The 19,847-nt window shown below is 47.0% G+C and overlaps 1 pseudogene across 1 annotated transcript in view; it reads right to left on the bottom strand.

Annotated features, from left to right (window-relative positions):
• LOC146405391 (USP6 N-terminal-like protein) overlaps positions 1-16,469 on the bottom strand; it is a 29,492-nt pseudogene extending 13,023 nt beyond the window's left edge. Inside the window, exons 1-12 of the transcript XR_014837166.1 lie at positions 16,407-16,469; positions 15,890-15,973; positions 14,735-14,848; positions 14,391-14,498; positions 13,616-13,725; positions 13,091-13,137; positions 12,001-12,123; positions 11,254-11,349; positions 11,014-11,079; positions 10,468-10,566; positions 10,136-10,288; positions 9,759-9,867 (exon numbers count right to left, since the gene is read on the bottom strand). The product of XR_014837166.1 is annotated as a USP6 N-terminal-like protein (transcript). The remainder of the gene's footprint in view (positions 1-9,758; positions 9,868-10,135; positions 10,289-10,467; positions 10,567-11,013; positions 11,080-11,253; positions 11,350-12,000; positions 12,124-13,090; positions 13,138-13,615; positions 13,726-14,390; positions 14,499-14,734; positions 14,849-15,889; positions 15,974-16,406) is intronic.
• Between the last annotated feature and the right edge of the window lie 3,378 nt (positions 16,470-19,847).

Here is a 19,847-nt window from a genome sequence, read left to right as displayed (position 1 = left end):
ACCTCATAGTAGCTTAATGTGAATTTCTCTAATAATTAGTGATGTTGAGCATTTCTTCCTGTGCCTGTTGGCCATCTGTACATCATCTTTGGAGAAATGTCTATTCAGTTCTTTTGCCCATTTTTCAATTGGGTTGTGGATTTTTTGCTGTTGAGTTGTATTTGTATAACTTGTTTGTATATTTAGAGATTAAGCTCTTGTCAGTTTCATCATTTGAAACTATTTTTCCCATTCCATAGGTTGTCTTTTTGGGTTTTTTAGGGTTTCCTTTGCTGCGCAAAGCTTGCCAGTTTGATTAGGTCCCCTTGGTTTATTTTTGGTTTTATTTCTGGGGGACATACCTAAGAAAACATTTGTATATTTGATGTCAGAGAATGTTTTGCCTATGTTCTCTTCTAGGAATTTAATGAAGTCTTATCTTACATTTAGGTCTTTAAGCCACATTTACTCTCTTACTTATGAAAATTGAATAAGTGGTTGGAATGACAATTAGACATACTCCTTTCACCCAGTGAGATCTCTCACTCTTTCCATAAGACACTGAGCAGCTGTCTTTGCAGATCTGCTTCAACCAACAACCTTACTTTCTGGCCATGTGTACTAGCTGAATATTAGAGGGAAGGTTGGGGGCGGGGGGAAGAAAAATTGCCATAGTGCCTATTGTCCTGTTTCACTGTTGTGGTTGTTCAATGTCTGGGTGCCATTAACTGAGGCTGCACTTTTTGGATGTACCTTCTGAATTCCTGAGATCCCTCTCTCCCCTACCTTACCTGGCTATTTTGTGGTAATGGCTTCCTCTGTTACCAGGGGTGCTGTAGTAGCCCTTATTTATTTCCTTCCACTTTATTCATACCTTGATATGCAAACATATGAAACATTTTAATCTCCCATTTTCAGTATGCTCTTTCTTGTCAGGTTTCCAACATATGCAGAAAATTTGTATTTTTTTCCTTTGTAAAGAAATAAGTAAAATAAAATAAATGAGAAAATATTTTTCCCTTTAGTAAATTTGTTTTATCTGTAAGGCACCTATGCATGATCTATAGCTGCTAAATAAATTAAAATTTTGTCCGGAAAATGTATTATGAATGACCAAAACATAAAGAGTTCTTGGTATCTTAATTGGGATTCTGTGCATTATCTGTAGCACTCACTTTGGAGTTTTATGTGGAAAAAAGTCATATTTTATGGCAAAACAAGAGGAGTTTAAGTGTAAAAAGTTTTCTCTGCCTTTTGGCCTCATCTCTCCCCACACTGTACATTGTGTATTTGCATTATGCTTGGAGTACTGTTCCACATGAAGAGCAACATTCTCCTAGCATCAAGACAACACCTTAAAATATAGCCTACTTTCTGGATATTGTGAGGGGTCAAATGACTGACTATGATGCAGGTTAGATCTGGATTATATAAACTGTCCATAATACAGCATTTGATGTACAACTTTCTGTCTCAAATAACATTTATAATTGTGACTTGATTTCTGTACAGCAGAATGGTTCTCAGTTTTCTAAGATGCTGTTCACAGATTATAATCCTCAAATTTGTCTCTAATAATATTTTCCAATTCTTTCTTAGGTTGACTAATTTTTGTTGACATATGATTTCATGAAGTATGCATTTTTTTGCCTTTTATCTATTTCAAAAATCTTTTCAGTTGGAGAAAACTGATAAAGATGCAAATAAATCTTGTCTGTAGAAATGCAAAACTGTGTAGTAAAAGTTTGATTGAGATCTCCGATCATTACAGAAAAAGAAAATTTCACATTTATTTGTAAGATCCTTATACATCCCTGGCTGAATAATGTAAGGGTAGTATACTGGATTCTCCTTTAGTTGGATTATAATATGTTACTAGTCCCCTCATTAATCAATGAGCTAAATAAAATCATTGTCATGTGTCTATTTGACATTTCTATGAGTCATAATTTCACTTTTTAAAAAAGTCTTTTTTTCCTTTTGATGTTAGAATAAAGATCAGTTTAGAGATTTTTTAAGATACTTATAAACAATCTAGATATGCTTACCCCATGTGTTATTTTACCATAGGTTTTCTGTTTTATTGGGGGAGTTGCTTCTATTTAATGCATTTGTAAAAATCTTCTTTAAAATTTGCTTTGAAGTCAAATGTTCCAATAGCCCTTTCTCATCTCTCCATTTTTGTAGCATTGAAATATTACAAGTTCTGAGATGGTTAAGGACTAAGGAAAGTAAGCCTACTTTCCTCTTGAGAGATGTCGAAATTTGCTAACTAATGAAGTTCTTTTTGAAGATCAGATTATTATGACGTGATGCTCAAAAACTAGTATTGACTGCTTCATATATACTAGGTATTGTGCAAAGAATTTTACATACATTATCTCATCTAATGGTTTTTTTGTTTTTGTTTTTGTTCTTTAAGAAAAATTGAGACATGAGAATTAAGCCTTGTTCCCCAGGACATACGTTTAGTGAGATCAGACTTGAAGATATAATTCAAGAATCTCTGACATCAGAGATTTGAACTTTCCCAAGTAAAAATTTACCAAAGAGTTATCAGGTTTATTTAACATACCCTTTCAACAAAAGCTATCAGAAGACTAGTTCTCATCATAAGGCATTAGAAATTGATTCAAAAAACACTTGGGGGAGTTGCAATTGTGACACAGCAGAAACAAATCTGACTAGTATCCATGAGTTTGGAGGTCTGACCCCTGGCCTTGTTCCACTGGGTCAGGGATCCAGTGTTGCCATGAGCTGTGATGTAGGTCCAGATGTGGCTCAGATCCTGTGTTGCCATGGCTGTGGTGTAGGCTGGCAGTTATATCTCCAATTGGAACCCTAGCCTGGGAGTTTCCATATGCCACTAGTGTGGCCCTAAAACAAGTGAACAAACAAATAAAAACACAGAAATTCAAAAGATGTCCACTATTTCCCTCTGAGAATTCCCTACCTCTTCTCCCAGGAGAATTTAGAATAAGATAGTTATTTTCTTTACTTTGTTAGGTAGGTTTATAATCTATGTCTCACCCTGTGCCTTTCTAATCTGCCCTAAATTTGCTAGTAAAAAGAAGTATCATGCACTGAGCTCTTATTATTTGCAATCCCTTTTCATATTTCATCTCAATGTAACTTTATGACATGAATACATTATTTCCAATACATAGAGATGAAAGCTGATGCTTAGAATAATTTATTTCACTTATCCAGGATGTTGTAACCAGTAAGTTGTGGAATTGAAAGGCTAATTCTGATGTTTCAGTTCAAACTTTTAGCCTCCTAATTTACAAGATCTTCAAAAGCACAAGTCTCTGCAAAGCATTGGCCATGATTCACCACAAGGAGGTGATATCCATCCCGTATTTTAGATCATGTTATAAATGAGCTTTCTGAGATTCATCTACATGGAGCTCAGCATTTGACCTACACATAAACAATAAAATATTAGGCATTGAGAATTGAGTGTTTTATGGAAGAGTATCTATTTCATTCTCTTTATATTGCATCAAAAGAAACTGCAACATGGGAAAGGAAAGGAACATTTCTAAAACTGCACATTCTGATGCTGGCAGAATAAACTATTCAGCCTTCCTAAATCCCAGCCTCTTTATTTTTCCCCTACCTGGAATCACTGATGTACCAACTTGTTATAGAGTAATTTAAACAAAAGGTATAGTTTTGTTTCCCCAACCAACCTATGTAATTACTTTAATGAACCTTATCATTTTCTAAGTGAGACCTGCCTAGGGAAAAGAAGATGTTAAAAGATGATAATCAAACACATTCTTAGATACTGCCTTGCAGCATTTTATAATATAAAGAAAAATCACACAAAGAAAAAATTTATAATACAAGATTTTTTTTTTTTGTCTTTTTTGCTATTTCTTGGGCTGCCCCTGCAGCATATGGAGGTTCCCAGGCTAGGGGTTGAATCGGAGCTGTAGCCACCGGCCTACTCCAGAGCCACAGCAATGTGGGATCCCAGCCACATCTGCAACCTACACCACAGCTCACAGCAACACCAGATCGTTAACCCATTGAGCAAGGGCAGGGACCAAATCTGCAACCTCATGGTTCCTAGTCGGATTTGTTAACCACTGCGCCACGATGGGAACTCCTAATATAGGATTTTTTTAAGCTTCCATTTTCCACACAAATTTAACCTGTGTCTCCATTTTATTGCTAAATAATAAAAGTAAATTGTGTGAGGATATGACAAGACTTACTCTCTGCATCTGTCAAAACTTTTGGTATCACAAGAATATGGTGCTGCTTTTTCCTATTTTGGAAAAGGAGATTTGTTCCAAATACTTCTAGTCAGTCCTTTACAACAATAAGTTTAATCAGGCATCTGGGACCCAAGATGGAAATTTATGCTCTCTGAAGAAAACACATAGTCTACTAGATATGAAGCACTCTCCAATATGAGAGTGCTGCATCTTTCCCTCCCTTTAAAAAAATTAACATATACTCAATTCAGTGGAATTGGGAGATCAGAAGGAAGAACTTTTATACCCTATAACATAGCAGAGCCCAACAGGAATAAGATAGCCTTCTTCCCTTGCAAGTTGTTCAGCCAATGAAGAACCATGGGCTCTTTATTTACTTAGCTCTCCAAACTCTTTTATCCTCTGTAAAGCATTCCCCTTTTCTTGCATTGAGGGGGATTGCATATGGTTTGTCATGGTTTCAGGCCTCAAACTGAAGTTATTGCTGACCCCAAATAAACTCATCTTTGTGCAAAAATATCTAGCATTCTTTTTGTTTCAGGTCGACAGCCAATGGAGGATGCTGGTATTCTTCCACCCATGAGTGAGTGTTAGCTTAGAGCCTACTTTATGGAATCTCCTGAATGATTTGAGCATTTCCATTTGCATAGAGCACAATTCCTTTGATAAATGCTCTCAGATTCCTCAGAGAAAGGTTAGGTTGAAGATGTACACCACTTATTTTGGATGATATTACAGATTTTTTATTCAAAAATATCTGCTGTGTTATTTATTCAAAAATCTATGGATATGGAAAATATCTACCTTTGATGATGGGTTGAGAGTGAAGATTGTTCTGAACCATATCTGGTGATTCATTCATCCCTCTGTATTCACCAACTCAGATTATATTTCATCATCATCATCATTGTCAGATTATTTGGCTAGGGTTTCCACAAAAAAAACACTACTGACTAGGGAAGTTTAGTAACACGCATTTATTTTCTCACAGTTCTGGAGGCTGGACCTCCAAGATCAATTTGATGACAACAGGTGAGCTTATAGTATGTCCTCTCTTCCCTGCTTGTAGATGGCCAGCTTCTCACTCTGTCCTCACATGGCCTTCCCTCCAAGCAAACATGCAGACACTAATGCTATTCTGCTATTACCCCACCCTTATATTAAGAAGCAATACCTATTTCACTCTCCATTGTTCAAAGCTTTCCAGCCTAAACATCTAGTATATGAATAAACAATTTTTAGATGACTTCAGCCTCACCCAATTTCTTTTATTTATTTATTCATTCATTCATTTCTTTTTTAAGGCAAAACCTGAGGCATATGGAAGTTCCCAGGTTAGGGGTCAATCGGAGCTGCAGCTGATGGTCTATGCTACAGCCACAGCAACATGGGATCTGAGCCACATCTGAGACCTACACCACAGCTCACAGCAACACCTGATCCCCAACCCACTGAGAGAGGCCAGGGATCAAACCCACATCATCATGGATTGGACTCATTTCTGCTGCTCCTCAGTGGCACTCACACCTTAGAAAATTTCTAACCACAACCTCATCAAAGTACCCAAGTGAACTGATCAAATTCCAGACCCACTGGAAACATCTGAAACAATGGTAAATTTTGATGTCTTAAGCCACTATTTTGGGGGTGATTTTTTTACAAGGCAGTGGTGTCTGAAATATTGCAATAATTAAGACACTCTAGTATTAGATACATTAATTGAACTAGATGGAAAGCTGAAAAAAATAGGAAAATAGGGTTTATATATGGAAGCAGTGGTATTGGTGGGTAGTGGGAAACAGAAGGATTGTTATGGAATAAGATTCAGCTGCTTGCCCCTTAAAAAAAAAAATCAGGGGAGTTCCCATCGTGGCGCAGTGGTTGACGAATCTGACTAGGAACCATGAGGTTGCGGGTTCGGTCCCTGCCCTTGCTCAGTGGGTTAACGATCCGGCGTTGCCCGTTGCCGTGAGCTGTGGTGTAGGTTGCAGACGTGGCTCAGATCCCGTGTTGCTGTGGCTCTGGCGTAGGCCGGTGGCTACAGCTCCGATTGGACGCCTAGCCTGGGAACCTCCATATGCCGCGGGGAGTGGCCCAAAGAAATAGCAAAAAGACAAAAAAAAAAAATCAGTTTTTGCAAAAGTTGGTAGAAAGGAAAAGTGATTTAAATCAGAATGAGATATTGGTCATTCTTTTCATTCAGTTTTATGGTCACTCTGCACTGTGGCAGAGAAGAAAGCTCTGTATAGACATAATGGGCAACAAGATCTGTTCCCAATCCTTGTCTGGCTCCTGTCACTGCTGAGTTTCCAAAATTCCATTAGTAAAGTCCACCACTAACTCCCTTATAGGGCATAATTCTACAGAGAAAACAACCAAAAATTGGTGGCATTTTAGATCATTAAAACTCAACTTGGGAGTTCTCTTGTGGAAAAATGGGTGAAGGATCCTGTGTTTTCACTGCTGTGGCTCAGGTCACAGATATGGTGTGGGTTTGATTGCTGGCTCAGGAACTTCCACCTACCATTGGCACAGCCAACAAGCAAACAAATGAACAAACAGAAACAAAAAGCAAAACCCTCTCAACCTGAGGGAGACAGCATCTTGCCATAATATATTCTGGGTTTATATTTGTTCCCTCTACTTGTAGTTCTTCCATCTGCTTTATTATTCATGGAGCAGAATGCATGATCCATTGTCATGCTACTCCATTCACCATTATCTCTAATAAGTTCACACCTTATATAGTAAATAAAGCAAATTACTTGCCATCATAGAATTCACCAGTGTCATTATACCTCCTATTACCAAGAATCATTAACCAAGTGGAAAATTGGCATTTCCTGCTGAAGGCTGAGCTGTAGTACCACGTGGGACACCCTACACTGAAACTTTGGAATATCCTCCTATATGTTTAGCATACAGTATGTGCTCAGTCAGCTTTGGCCATTTTGTACTTCATGCTGGCCATATGCATAGAGGAAGATCCCCATGCTAATGAAATTTCCCAAATGAATCCTTATATTGTCCCTTCTCATTCCAGTAGCAAAAAGATCCATTTCCATGTAGGATCCTAAGATTCTGCCATTTTTGATTGAACACTCTACTTTCTTCTGGAATAAGACCCTGTTTCCTATTTGAGCTCTAGTGACGCCTGAAACTTTCTTGGTCCAAAAGCCATGAGAGACAGCTCTGGATAAGGACATGAGGAGGCATATGCAAATCTTTAAGAGGTTGTCTGCTAACAGCACCCCCAGCAATAGGAGCAATAAACTATTCTTTTCTAAATGGGAGATTGGTACTACATTACCATAGTCACCATAGTCCACCCCTTATGCCGCCTGAATCCATTTCCTATATGCATTGTGAGCATGGCACCTCTAGAGTCCTGTTTCTGAGAGTAACTTAGAAGAGATGGTTAGAGGGATGAACTCTGTCCTTGGCTACTGCAGTTGATCTTAGAGCTGCATCTTCTGCTTGTCATCTTCTTCCTTCACTGTCAATTCTATTCTGGCTTTGCTTTTCACCCACACCTCAACTGATCTGCATACCTTAGCTGGAGGTCTAGTCCAAAATCTGACCCATTCAAGGTCTAATCACTTCTTCAAAAATATTCTTCCTGACACCACTGTGTTATAGCATCTCCATTTCCACCTAATATTCAGGGCAATTACCTCTGCCAGTATCATAGAAAGAGCCTCATCTCTGAATTATTACAATTGCACTCCTTCTAGGGGTGAGTAAGTTTTAAGCTAAATCCAACACTGACAGATGGGATGAGAAGAAGAAAGTAAAGGATTTTATTATAGTATAATACATAATTTTTATCAGCTCATTCTGAGGCTTTCCAGGATTTTGGAGTTTGCAGTTACATAAGCCAATCAACAAATATCCTTACATTTAAAAACAATTTCATTTGATTTTTCTTTCATTTACAACTAATATCCTAATTGAAACATATTTTTTGTGGCATATGGAGTGTCCAGGCCTGGGATCATATCTGAGATGCAGTTGTAACCTACTCCATAGCTGCAGCAACACAGGCTCTTTTAATATATTGTGCCAGGCTGGGGATCAAACCTGTGCCCTTGGTGATTCCAATCCTATTGTGCCACAGTAAGGATTCCATATTTTATATTAAAATATCCTTATTTTAAATATATAAGTGAAATTGGGCTAATTTATGTCTTGTTAAGCATTTACATTCTCTATTTCTGAGTCACTATATGATTTTTAATTGTAACATTATAATTTGTGTTGTCTTCTAGAATGACTAATTAATTACTTTTTTAAAAGTTAATTGCAATTTGCATACATTTATGCTTTTAGATGAACTTTTAGAAACAACTATCAGGCATAGTTCACTTTTGTGTGGAAAGGAATACAGTATAGTTTTACCATTTTTCCCCAAAGATATAAATTTAACATACTGTATTTTTAAAACAAAAATGTATATGTGACCATATCTAAAATAAGCTAATTTATTATATTGACAATTTCATGACAGTTTCTGTCTCAAAGAGAGACACTCAGGAGACTATGCAGGCTACGGTAAATAGAATTAGCCAAGTAGGACTGTTCAGTATAGCCAAACTAAAGGGCTTGGAGCAATTAGGCAAGTTTATGGGAATAACATGGTCCAAGATCATTAGAGACATGTTACAAACCCTACCAAATTCACCACTACCATTTTTCATCATAGTAACAAGAAAGAAATGAAAGTAGCTCTAGGAGAGTTATAGTCAGAAATTATTCATGCATTGCCATTGGAGCTCCTTAATGTGAAAGCTTACATATTTTTCAAAGTGTCTGCTCTCTGAATACTTGGAGCCTGATGACTGAGGCAGAAGATGAATTCTGCCACCCTGTGGTGAACACTGGGATTTGGGATTCAATAATTTCTTGCTACAAGTGGCTCATTTGAAAGACAAATCTTAGAAGTCACTGGATTTTGTCGAAAACTTAACTTCATCACAAATGCCCATTATGTCATGGATAATGTCAAAGGGTCATTAGCAAAATGATAGAGTAGCATTACAAATCTTAATGAAATTGAAATAACATATCTTATCTTGGCTGTGCTGGTCACTGCTCCAGGAGGGGCATTGGCTGCAAATGCCATGGGTCAGAAGGAGTGTCCTGGGCCCTGTGGCTGCATGTTCAATGGGCCCAAGCAGGACTTGTGTCTGGGGCCTTGGTGGGACTGCAGGGATAGGCCTGCAGTGTGGCCCCCTGAGAGTGACCTTGGCCTGTGCTGAAGGGCAAAGGTCCCAACATTCAGGCTTGAATCCTATGTTGATTGGCCACTTCACTGGACAGTCATAGTTCCTGGGGATGTTGGGAAGGGAGGTCCATCTCCAGGGCCACATCCAGTCCTGAGGTATGCAGAGGGATGGGAACAGGCAGAACAGACTCAAAGACTCTTGGGGCCTCTGGGGGAGTCCTGATGCCATGGCCGCCTCTTGCTGCTGCTCCTCTGCCCTTAGGCAGGCCTGGCTGGCTGAGGTTCTGGGCTGCTGGTGCTGGGCAGGTGGGCCAGGGAGAGCTTACCCATCCTCTCCAGAGAGTTCCTTGATGCTTGCAGTGGTGGGGCAAGGCCTGGGTTCCAGGGATGGTTGCTCCAGGCCCAGGGGCCTCATGGGGAACTCCTCAGGTTCTGCTGGAAGTGAGCACACCAGGTCAGTGTCTCCCCCAGGCTGTGTGGTCTGTGTGGTCTGTGAATGGCCACCCTGGCCCCACCCTGAGAACATCCCTCAGGCCAAGTAAGGTTAGGGTCAGTATCTGTGGAGGCTGCCCTGGGGCCCAACCCATGCTGTCTGAGCCTTAGAGCAGATGAGCAGGTGGATGGGATAAGCAGAAAGACCCTGGATGCTCCACAGGTCACTGCCCTGGAGGGAGTATTGGGAGGGGACCCCTGCTGAGCCCACTTCGGGGGGACTTGCCGTGTTTCCCCCTGTGCAACTCAGTCATCGAGGCCTGTAGTCCTTTGATCATCACATCATCATCTAGGGCCCAGGGCCTGGAGAGCGTGTCTTGGAGAAACTCATGTAGTCCATCCAGGGGCAGCTTCAGGAGGCATTCTCGGGGTGGGGATGCCATCAGGCCAACAGGTATCCTCTTCTGGGCCCAGGAGAGCCAGGGCATTGCCATGGCCAGGGGCTGGCCCCAATCCTGCCACCTCTCCCAGGGCCCCTGCCCAGCCTCTGTGTCACCTGGCCTGACTCTGTGGCCTGAGTGACTCAGGCTCAGGCTTACTTACTTCTGTGCAGCTTAATGACTGTATAGGCGATGGCTGTGAGTATTCACTTGCCCTCCAGGATGTATTTATCCATAGTCTCAATGTGAGTGAGAATGGTGTCTGTGGGGACAGCAGGCCCAGGAGGCATGGTTTGAGCAGGGCACAAGGTGCTGGGGCGGCGGGGGGAGTCTCCCAGCACAGTGTAGGAGACCCCACTGCCTCTGGGTCCTGCAGCCCTACAGGCTGCCTCCAAAAAGGCCCTACAACTCTTAACTGAGTGGACTGAGGAGGTCCCCACCAGGCCATCTGGGGTCCTAAGGGCCTAGCCTGCACCTCCACAGAACTGGAGATAAAAGACTGCCCCAGGTTCTGTAGGAGTTCCTCCAAGGAGCCTGGGGATGACTGCAGGGTGGGCACAGGCTTGCCTTCCTCCTGGGCTGACCCAGCCTTCCTTCCAGCAGCCCAGGGGAAGACGGCTTGCCTGAGGACCCCAGATTCCCTCTCCCCAGGGCTCTGAGCTTCCCCTGGGATGCCCCTCAGAGAACAGGTCTCCCTGGGCACACTTACATGGTCAGTGAAGCATTGTTGAAACCACAACATAGTGTAACTTGCTGTGAACATGTACTCCTTGTCCTGACAGAGGCACAAGTGATTGGGGCCAGCCTGCTTGGCCCCAAACCTCCCTACCTGGGGGCCCCATGAAGCCGCCCCCATGGCCAGTGGACCCCAGCTCGGGCCTGGCCACACCAGGACCAGGAAGATGAAAGTGCAGGCAGGCCAGGCCCTGTGAGGGCCACTTCTACTCACCAGGTGCCACTTCAGCTTTGGGAGGGTCCTGTCCAGAATCATTATCATAATGGGCCTGCAATCTCTGCAGTTTGGGGAACCTCAGAATGAAGAAGCCTGAGAAGCCACAAGAATCACCCACCCAAAAGTCAGAGGGGTGCCTGGCAGGGGCTTTTATGCCCTGGGAACCCAGGGCCTCCTCCCTATGCAGTGACCCCAGTGTGCAGGGCCCACCCCAGTCTGGCTGGATGACTCTTCCCAGATAGGACTGGTTGCCTTTGAGGCCTGGGGTGGGCCAGGGTTGAGAATCTGCTCCCTGAAGCCCAGCTTGATGGGTGCCCAGGCAGACATCTGTCTCTGGCACAGGCTCTCCTGACTGTGGCTGCAGCAGGGGAACAAAGGTCCCAGTACTGAGGGGCAAGGAGTGTGGCCCAAAGGGTGGGGGATGGGATGTGCACAAACATCTCCTGGGCTTTGGAGTCAGGTGGGGGACACAGCAGGCCTTCTCTGATCAGGGGCTTGGGGCGGGGTTAGAGGTGACCCAGTGGGTGGCAGAAGAGAGGCAGAGGAACCAGCAGGGATGGAGTGGTCTGGACAAGGCCAGGGCTGAGGGCTATAGTTGCAGGACCCAGAGAGCCAGGGGGGGAACCGGTGACCTTTGCTGATGGTGAGATAGACCAGGCTGATCCCTACCAGCCCAACTGGGGGAACTCTGCAGGAAGACTCCTGACCCTGAGTCACATCCAGTGCTCCATGGCAGTCACCTACCATGCACGGCATGTTTTTTGTTGTCCATCATTTGGGCCAGTGCCCAGAAAGCATCCTCCTCATTAAGAAACATGAGCAGGATGGTGACAATCTGGTTCATGCCCTGGCAGTAGCCCACCTCCTACAAGAATCAGAATGGCTACAGGGACCACTTTGGAGGCCTCCACTGCTCCCTCCCTCGTACTTGCACCTCAGCTCCCATTCATGCCTGGGCACCATCCTGGGGCCCCCTTTCCCAGATGAGGCATGCTGGGTGCTGTGGGCCAGCAAGGTTTGGAGGTCCTTCTGTGAGGGGAAGCAGTGGGTTGCTGATTGTGGCCTGTGTGGGCCTGGGACAGTTCATGGTGGTAGGTGGGTTGCCCCAGACCCCACTGTAGGCAGCCTATGGGGTCATCTCAGCTTGTGTTCCTTGAGGTAATGTTCTGGAAAGAGCAGATGGGGTGGGGAGCTGCCTCCCGTGGTCCACACATGAGTTGGGTTGCTGGGAACACTCATCCCTGCTAAGAGTCTGATTCATAAAATGGCATTTCAGGATCCAAACTCAAGTGTCATGACCACAGCAATGCTTTTTAGGCCCATGTGAACTTTCTATAAAACATTTCCAAGCTTGCAGGCTGCTGCAGCCCAGGTCTTATGTGCCATTTCTGTCCTTAAAAGTGGGGGGGTCTGGGAGTTCCCATTGTGGCTCAGTGGTTAACGAATCCGACTAGGGACCATGAGGTTGCGGGTTCGATCTCTGGCCTTCTTTGCTCAGTGGGTTAAGGATCCAGCATTGCCGGGAGCTGTGGTGTAGGTTAAAAACGTAGCTCAGACCCCACGGTGCTGTGGCTCTGGTGTAGGGCAGTGACTACAGCTCTGATTAGACCCCTAGCCTGGGAACCTCCATGTGCCATGAGAGCAGCCCAAGAAATGGCAAAAAGACAAAAAAAAAAAAGTGGGGCCTGCACCCCAGCCATCCATGTCAGTTTGAGAGCAGAGTTCCCCTTGCATCATCTCTGTGGCTGTGGGAGCTGGCATCCTGATTGGTGCCAACAGGCCACTTAAGAAACAGGCCACTGTGGGATGGCTGACCAGGGGCAGGTACTCCCTTTCTTGTAGACAGAGTAAGCTGTGAGCACATTGAGGAGCGCCTGCTGCCTGGAAAGGGGACAATGGGCTCGCTATAAACACCTGCCACTGGTCAAGTGTGTGGTGAGTGTGGGACACTGGATGGGGCAAGGATGGCTAATGTAGGATGGGGTGATAGAATTGGGGGCTCCATACCACTTCACTTTTATAAATGATACAAATTGTTTAAAAAAGCAGACAAACGTCAAAATGAAGTGTCACGTTGACCCTCTGACAACTCACTTCATCTTCCTGTGTCCTGATCCAGCCTGCTCTCTGCTGCCCAGTGCTCCCCCCGCCACCGGGGTCTGTTGACCTCTGAGGGCACATCCGACCACCCTCAGGGCCACCCCAGCCCTGTGTGCCCCAACTCCCACAGGCACTCTGCACAGGCCCCACTGTCACCACCTCAGGTCCAGCCTTCATCCTCATGCCTCCCCTCTCCTAGGATGCCTGGCTACCATGCCCCTGTCCCCCTGCCTGGGGACCAGTGGCCCAGCATCCTCACTTGATGCCATAATGCTCCCTGAGCATAATGTTGTTTTGGAAGGTGTGGCTCATGTCCATGTCAATAAACTTGATGTCCAGAGAGAAGAGCCTGGCCTGCTCCTTCATTCTATGTGGGTGGAGCCACGGGTTAGCGGGTGATGAGGTTGGAGGCCTTGAACCCTAACCACCTGTCACATAAGAGCAGGTGCTGCCAGCTCAATGTGAATATTTCTAGAGAAACCTTTCTTTTGCTTGTTTCAGAAGCCAGGCAGGGTCACAAGGGGGCCCAGGTCACAGCCTGTGCCCAGCAGTCCTGGGCAGGGGCTGCCGGCCTGTGGATAATCAGCCTTTGGCTTCTCCAGGCCCAGACCCCCACCCATTAGTGACACACCATCCAGGCCACCAGATCCCCTCCTCCCCAAGGCCATACAAGGTAGTCCAGGATGAACTGCAAAGAGCAACCACCCTGGGCCTTGGGACCTGGGGTACCCATGGTGGGGACAGGGGCTGAGCAGCAGGAACTGGACAGGGGCAGGGATGCTTCTGGGTCAATGGGTTGAGACCTGTTTCTTGTCCCAAGTCCATCAGGACTCTGTTCATCTGGCCTGGTCATCTCCTTCCATGGTTTCTGGTGAGAGGGGTCTCCTTGCTCTTTCCTCTTGGCTTTTGTCCCTTTCTCTGTGAGTCTGTCCTCCTCAGGGGTCTGGGAGGCCTTAGTGTGATGCTAGGTGGGAGGTACCAGGAAAGCTGGAGACAGGTGAGGGGTCCCCGAGGCACAGGTGGAGGGGCTGTACCTGGTATTTCCCTTGGGTCTCCACCTTCACCTTCTCCAGGTCCAACAGCAGAGACCATGCCTGTCCTCTCACCTGTGGAGGAATCCCTTTGCAGACCCACTGGCGCATCTGCAGGAAAGTAGGGGCCCTAAGACAGGTGCAAGTGATACCCAGTAAGATGGAGTAAGACTCATCCAGAAGATGCTTAGGAGAGGCTGGCTCTGCCTGAATCTGTGCCCATCCCCCCCAACTAAGAATAGGCTGTGATGTGAGCATGGCTGGTCCACCCTGTGGGGTCCTGGGCTAGAGTAGCCCCTGGGGACCCAGACCAGCCCCCTTCAGGGTCAGGATGCTCAGCTTTCTACCTTTTGATTGCCCTGGTATTTACTCCAATTCCTTAGCATCTTCACCCACTTAGTGGCTCACCTGATTTCCTGGGCTCTTTGCTGGAAAAGGGGACATGGCAGACAAGCTTCCCACTTCCCTAAAGTGGCCCTGAATCAGGGCCTTGATCTTATAAGAGCTAGTGAAGGCACAGACCCCTCACAGCCCAAGGACCCCCAAACAGCTCTGGGGTCAGGCAGCGGGGAACCACAGCCACCCCTTGGCCACCTCCCATATCCCACCAGCATAGAATGGACTGGCTCTCACCCTCGCCATGGTATTGAGGCCATGGATGCTGAGGCCCTGGGTGCTGAGGCTAGGCTGCTCCCAACTGCAAGGCAAGAGAAGTAGAGCCATGAGGACCAGGTGCCCGGAGGCCCCCAGCCCCTGCCCCCCCATCTTAACCAGAGACACCCTGAAACAGAGGAGTGACCCCAGGTGAGTGCCAGCTCTGGAGCAGACTGCAGCACCCCAGGTAGTGCCCCTATTTCCACCGAGGCTGGCCACCCCCTCTGCACCATGCACTCCCACTCCTGCCCTGCCAGGTGTGTGTCCCCACCCAAAGCAGACCCAGCAGTTTCAACCCAGTCTCCACTCCCCCACCACAGCCAGGCTGGGCATTCTACCCCAGGTCTCCTCCTGGCACCACACAAGGGGTCAAACTCCACCTGTCTCTGTCACCTTCCCATGAGCTTTCAGGTTCTATATGACCACATCCTAACCATCCAAACAATGCCTGAAGCAACTTCTCACTGTCCTTCATCCTTTCCCCACATGGCCCCCTGGCTGGGCCCACTGCCCTCAGAGACCTCTTGGCCAGGTGCCCCTCCCCCTGTGGCCAGGCTCTGTAGAGCCATTGCAGACCAGGCTGAGCCCTGACCCTGACTCTACTGGATGGATACCCTATGCGGGTGTGGAGGACACAGGGCTGAGGCCCAGGCTGGCCCAGCACCCAGTTCTGCCTGTACCACCTCCCCAAGCTCTCTCGTCCCAAGCCTAGTGTGGACCCTGGTCCCCAGTGGCCCCTAGGGCTTGAGGCCCTGAGCTAGGCAGAAGGGTCCTCCCTCCAGAGGTGTTTCTGCAAATGGTAACCCTCCCCAGGGAGAGAGCAAGGGGGTGTCCAGATGACTCACGGCAAAAAAACCTAGCCTGTCAGTGACCTTGTAGAGCAAGAGGTCAGCATCATCCCATGGGTCTGCTGGAGACCCTGACTTGTGCCCCTGAAACTCAGATGGGGTACTGAGGTGAGAGTACAAGCAGAGTGTCCTCAGGAGCCCAGGAACCTCTGATGGTGGCCCAGCATGAGAACCTGCTCCAAGGGGAGCCACCTGTATCTCATCTGCTCCTACCTGTTCTCATCCTGCATGGGACACACCTGCTCCTGCTGCCTCTGGGCCTCACTTGATCAGCCTTTGCTCTGATCCCACATACTTGCCCCCTTGGTTGTGATTCCCCACCTTGGGCCTCACCTTCTCCCTCAGGGAGTGGTCCACACCTGGGGGATGTACCTGCTCCTGCTGATGACGATGACCCTTGGGCCTCACCTGTTCTACCTGGTTCTTTTCCCCACCAGGCATCCCTGCTTGTCCTTCACTTTGACCCCTGCCAGGGCTGTAGCTGCTCCTAATGGCTTTGCTCCATCTGGGGCCTCACCTGCTCATAGCTGGCAATGATTTCTGCTCATTCCAGGGCCAGCAGGGTCTCGAGCTTTACCATGTCCGATGCTGAAAGAAAAAAATCCAAATATTCCAGTGCATGGAAGAGCTTCAGAGAACCATCAGTTTGGGATGGGTTCCCTGTTGGCAGTTCCCCATCCGTCTGATCAGAGGGGAGAAAACCATGCCACCTGGTAGGTGACATCTCATACATCCTAACTCTTCCACTTATGACCCCTCTAAGCAGTCAGGAAATCCGGTCACAATGTGATGAGGAAGAACAGGAAGGGGTCCAGGAGGCCCAGACCAATGGCTGTCCTGCAGCTGAGGGGGGTGCATTCCTGGCCCAGGGGTGCTGAGGGGAGGGCATCTGCCAGCTGCGGAGGGCCCCACAGGCTCATGGGACTCACATTTTGCTTAGGCATCAAAAACCCAAGCAACAAGAGATAAACAGTAATAAACTGGACTTGATCAAAATTAAAACAGCTGTGCCTCAAGTGACACTGTCAAGCAAAAGACAACCCACACAATGAATAAAAATATGAGAATGACCTGATGGATAAGGGCCCAGTATACAGAATATGGCCAAACTTCTAACTCCACTATAGAAATGGTCCAAGTAGACAATGGGCAGATGACCTGCATAGACTATTTCTCCAAAATCAACTGAGCTTTAAAGATCAAGGCCGATGGGCACAGGAAACAAATCTCAACCTTAGCATCACAGGGATGCAAATCAAAGCCACCAGAGGACCAAACTTCTCACCCACAGGAGTGGCTGTTACGATCAAATAAGGATGTGGAGAAGCTGGCACCTTCCTGTATGCCTGGCAGGACTGTAAAATGGCACAGTTTCTACGGAAAACCAGTCATTTCTCCAAAAGTTACATGAAGAGTCACCACAGGCTACAACAGTTCCGTTCCCAGGTATACACCCAAGAGAGAAGAAGACAGGAACGCAGATATCTGTACATGCATATCCATAGCAGAGCTACTCTCAAAAGCAAAAAGGAGGGCCCCATCTAAGAAGCCCTGTACAGGTGGCTGGAGGTCAAGGATATGGTTCATTCCCAACCAGAGGAGGAATGAAACACTGCCACGTGCTGCAACATGGATGGATATGATGCTCAGGAAAGAAAGCAGGCACAGAGACTGCCTATTGTGAGGTTCCGAGGAGGTGCCCTGTCCAACAGAGCCAGGCCAGAGCCAGAGAGACAGGAAGAGGTCAGTGGTCCCCAGGGCTGCATGAGGGCTGAGTGGCAGTATCTGCTGATAGGAGATTTTCTTGACAAGGTAGTGGAAGGTGGAAATAGTGGTGATGGTAGCATGGTTCTGCAAATACACTAAATACCACTCAGTGGTATAATTTAGCACCTACATTTGATGTGTAAATTTTAAGAAAAAAGCTCTGAGCCAGATTCCCTAACTTCTGGGCCCCCAGACACTCTGAAGTTGGGAGTGGAAGGTGCACAGGTGAAAATAACACCAGGTGCTCTCCCAGCCAAGGATAGCTCTTTGCTCCTGCTCACTAAGCTCTTCCCTGACCATGTGCCCATCCTAGATGAGCCCACTAGGGATGCAGGGTGGGATGTGGGGACCAGGGATCTCTAGGACAAGAGGCTCCCATCTGCTACAGTCTTCTTAACACTCAGCTGATTCTGGCTGGTGAATCAGAGAAGATTGCCAGCCCATCGGGTGGGGGTGGGATTGGTGAAAGGATAGGTACTTGACCACAGGCAGCCTCTGTGCTTATGAGACCATCCCTAGCCTTTGTGAACAAGTCACAGGGGGAAAGGCCTAATTTTCCCTGTTCAAGTGGTGGGACACATCTGTTCTGGGGTAACACAAAGAAGTTCTAGCCAGTGGGAAACACGGCTGGGGTCTGTGGGTCAGATGACACATGTAACAATGGGGGGACAGGTTGCTGAATTGGGTGAGTCTCTATGTCCCCACTGCAGCCCACTGCCCACACGTGATCAGCCAGCCAGTGTCCCTGATCTCAGGCAGGATGGATGGAAAACCTACAGGATTCAGGCCAAGGAGACTTGGAGGGACCAGTGGGCAGTGGAGAGTTGCCCAAGCTCAGACCTTCTCCTCCACAATTGCCCCATGCTGCTCCTCCTCACTCCACCCACTCCTCTTGACCTCCTCCTCTGCATCCCTAATCTCTGCCTCCAACATCCACACTCATCCACGATGGTCTCAATGCTGTGTTCTTCCCATTCCCCAGGCCCATGTCTCCTCTGTCTTCCTCCACAATGGTCCTCCTCCACGTTCCTCCTCCTCACCCACTGCTCCTCCACCAGCCATCCAACCTTCCACCTCCCTCCACCTCCTACATCTATCTCTCCACCCAATCCAGCTTCCTTGCACATTCTCCTCCTCCTCCTGCATCCTCTCCCCTTGCTCCTCCTCCTACCCTTCTTCCTTTTCTGGGCCAGGTGTCTGAGCTCTGACCTCAGGCTCCTCACAGGTATTCAGGCACCTCTGGCAGGTTGGTGCTGGAGGTCCTTATCACTTTGGCTACAGACCAGAGTGGTCCATGACAGTAGCCTCTGTCCCCTACTGTCAGTATGTGGTGAGGGTGCAAGTCACACTTACCTTTGTGACCTCTTGCTGCTGGAGCTGTGCCTCTTTGGTGGAAATGCACCCAGGGATGGGGCAGGAGAAGTGGAGAAGACGGGTGAGCATCAGAGAAGGTCAGAGACCACAGAGCCTCCAACTGCCTGGGGACAAGAAAAAAGTGAATGCTAGGCAGCAGACAGAATTCTTAGGGCTCTGCCATTCTAACAATAATAGGGCTGAGAATAGAAGTCAGAGTTAGGACTGAGCCCATAACTAAAGACTCATCCTCTGCAGGGGCAGGGCTGTAACCCAGCAGGAGAAGATAACAGGGGCAGCTGTACCCTGTCAGTAGATGGACCCAGGCACATGGAAATTCAGAAAGGCTTGGTACCCCAACCCTCACCTTCCTCACTCCTCTCCCCATCCCTCTTAGGAGTTCAGCGAAGTTAATGATGTGGACCCTAAGCCCCTGTGTTTGACATGACCCAGGCCAGGGATGGACCACCCAAGCATCACCAGCTCCCAGATTTCTCTGGGTTTGAGCATCAAACCAGTGGCTCACATGCGTACACTTTTAAGTGACACCATCTGAATCCCAATAGATCAAGCTGTTGGCTGGCCCAGACCTGAAGCTCTACTTCAGCCCATTCTCCATCTCACCTTCATTCTCTTCCATCCACCTCCCTATTCTCCATCTCCTCTTGCTTTGTCCTCCCACTCTCCTTCCTCCATCTACACCTCCTCCATCCTCCCCCTCCCACTGCATCAAAATTTTTCTTCCTCACACTCCTGTCTTTAATGCTCTTCATCACTTACCTTCTTTCTCTATTCTCCTGCATCCACCTGTCTTCCTACATCCATCTCTCATCTGACT

This window comes from Sus scrofa, chromosome 2, assembly GCF_054392235.1.
Source record: "Sus scrofa isolate SSC_HxYL_T2T_F1_AM1 chromosome 2, Sscrofa_HxYL_maternal_Yorkshire_Landrace_v2.0, whole genome shotgun sequence".
In the NCBI taxonomy this organism is placed as follows: domain Eukaryota; kingdom Metazoa; phylum Chordata; class Mammalia; order Artiodactyla; family Suidae; genus Sus; species Sus scrofa.
Note: the sequence above shows the minus strand (reverse complement) of the source record. Positions and strands in the feature narration are given on the sequence as shown.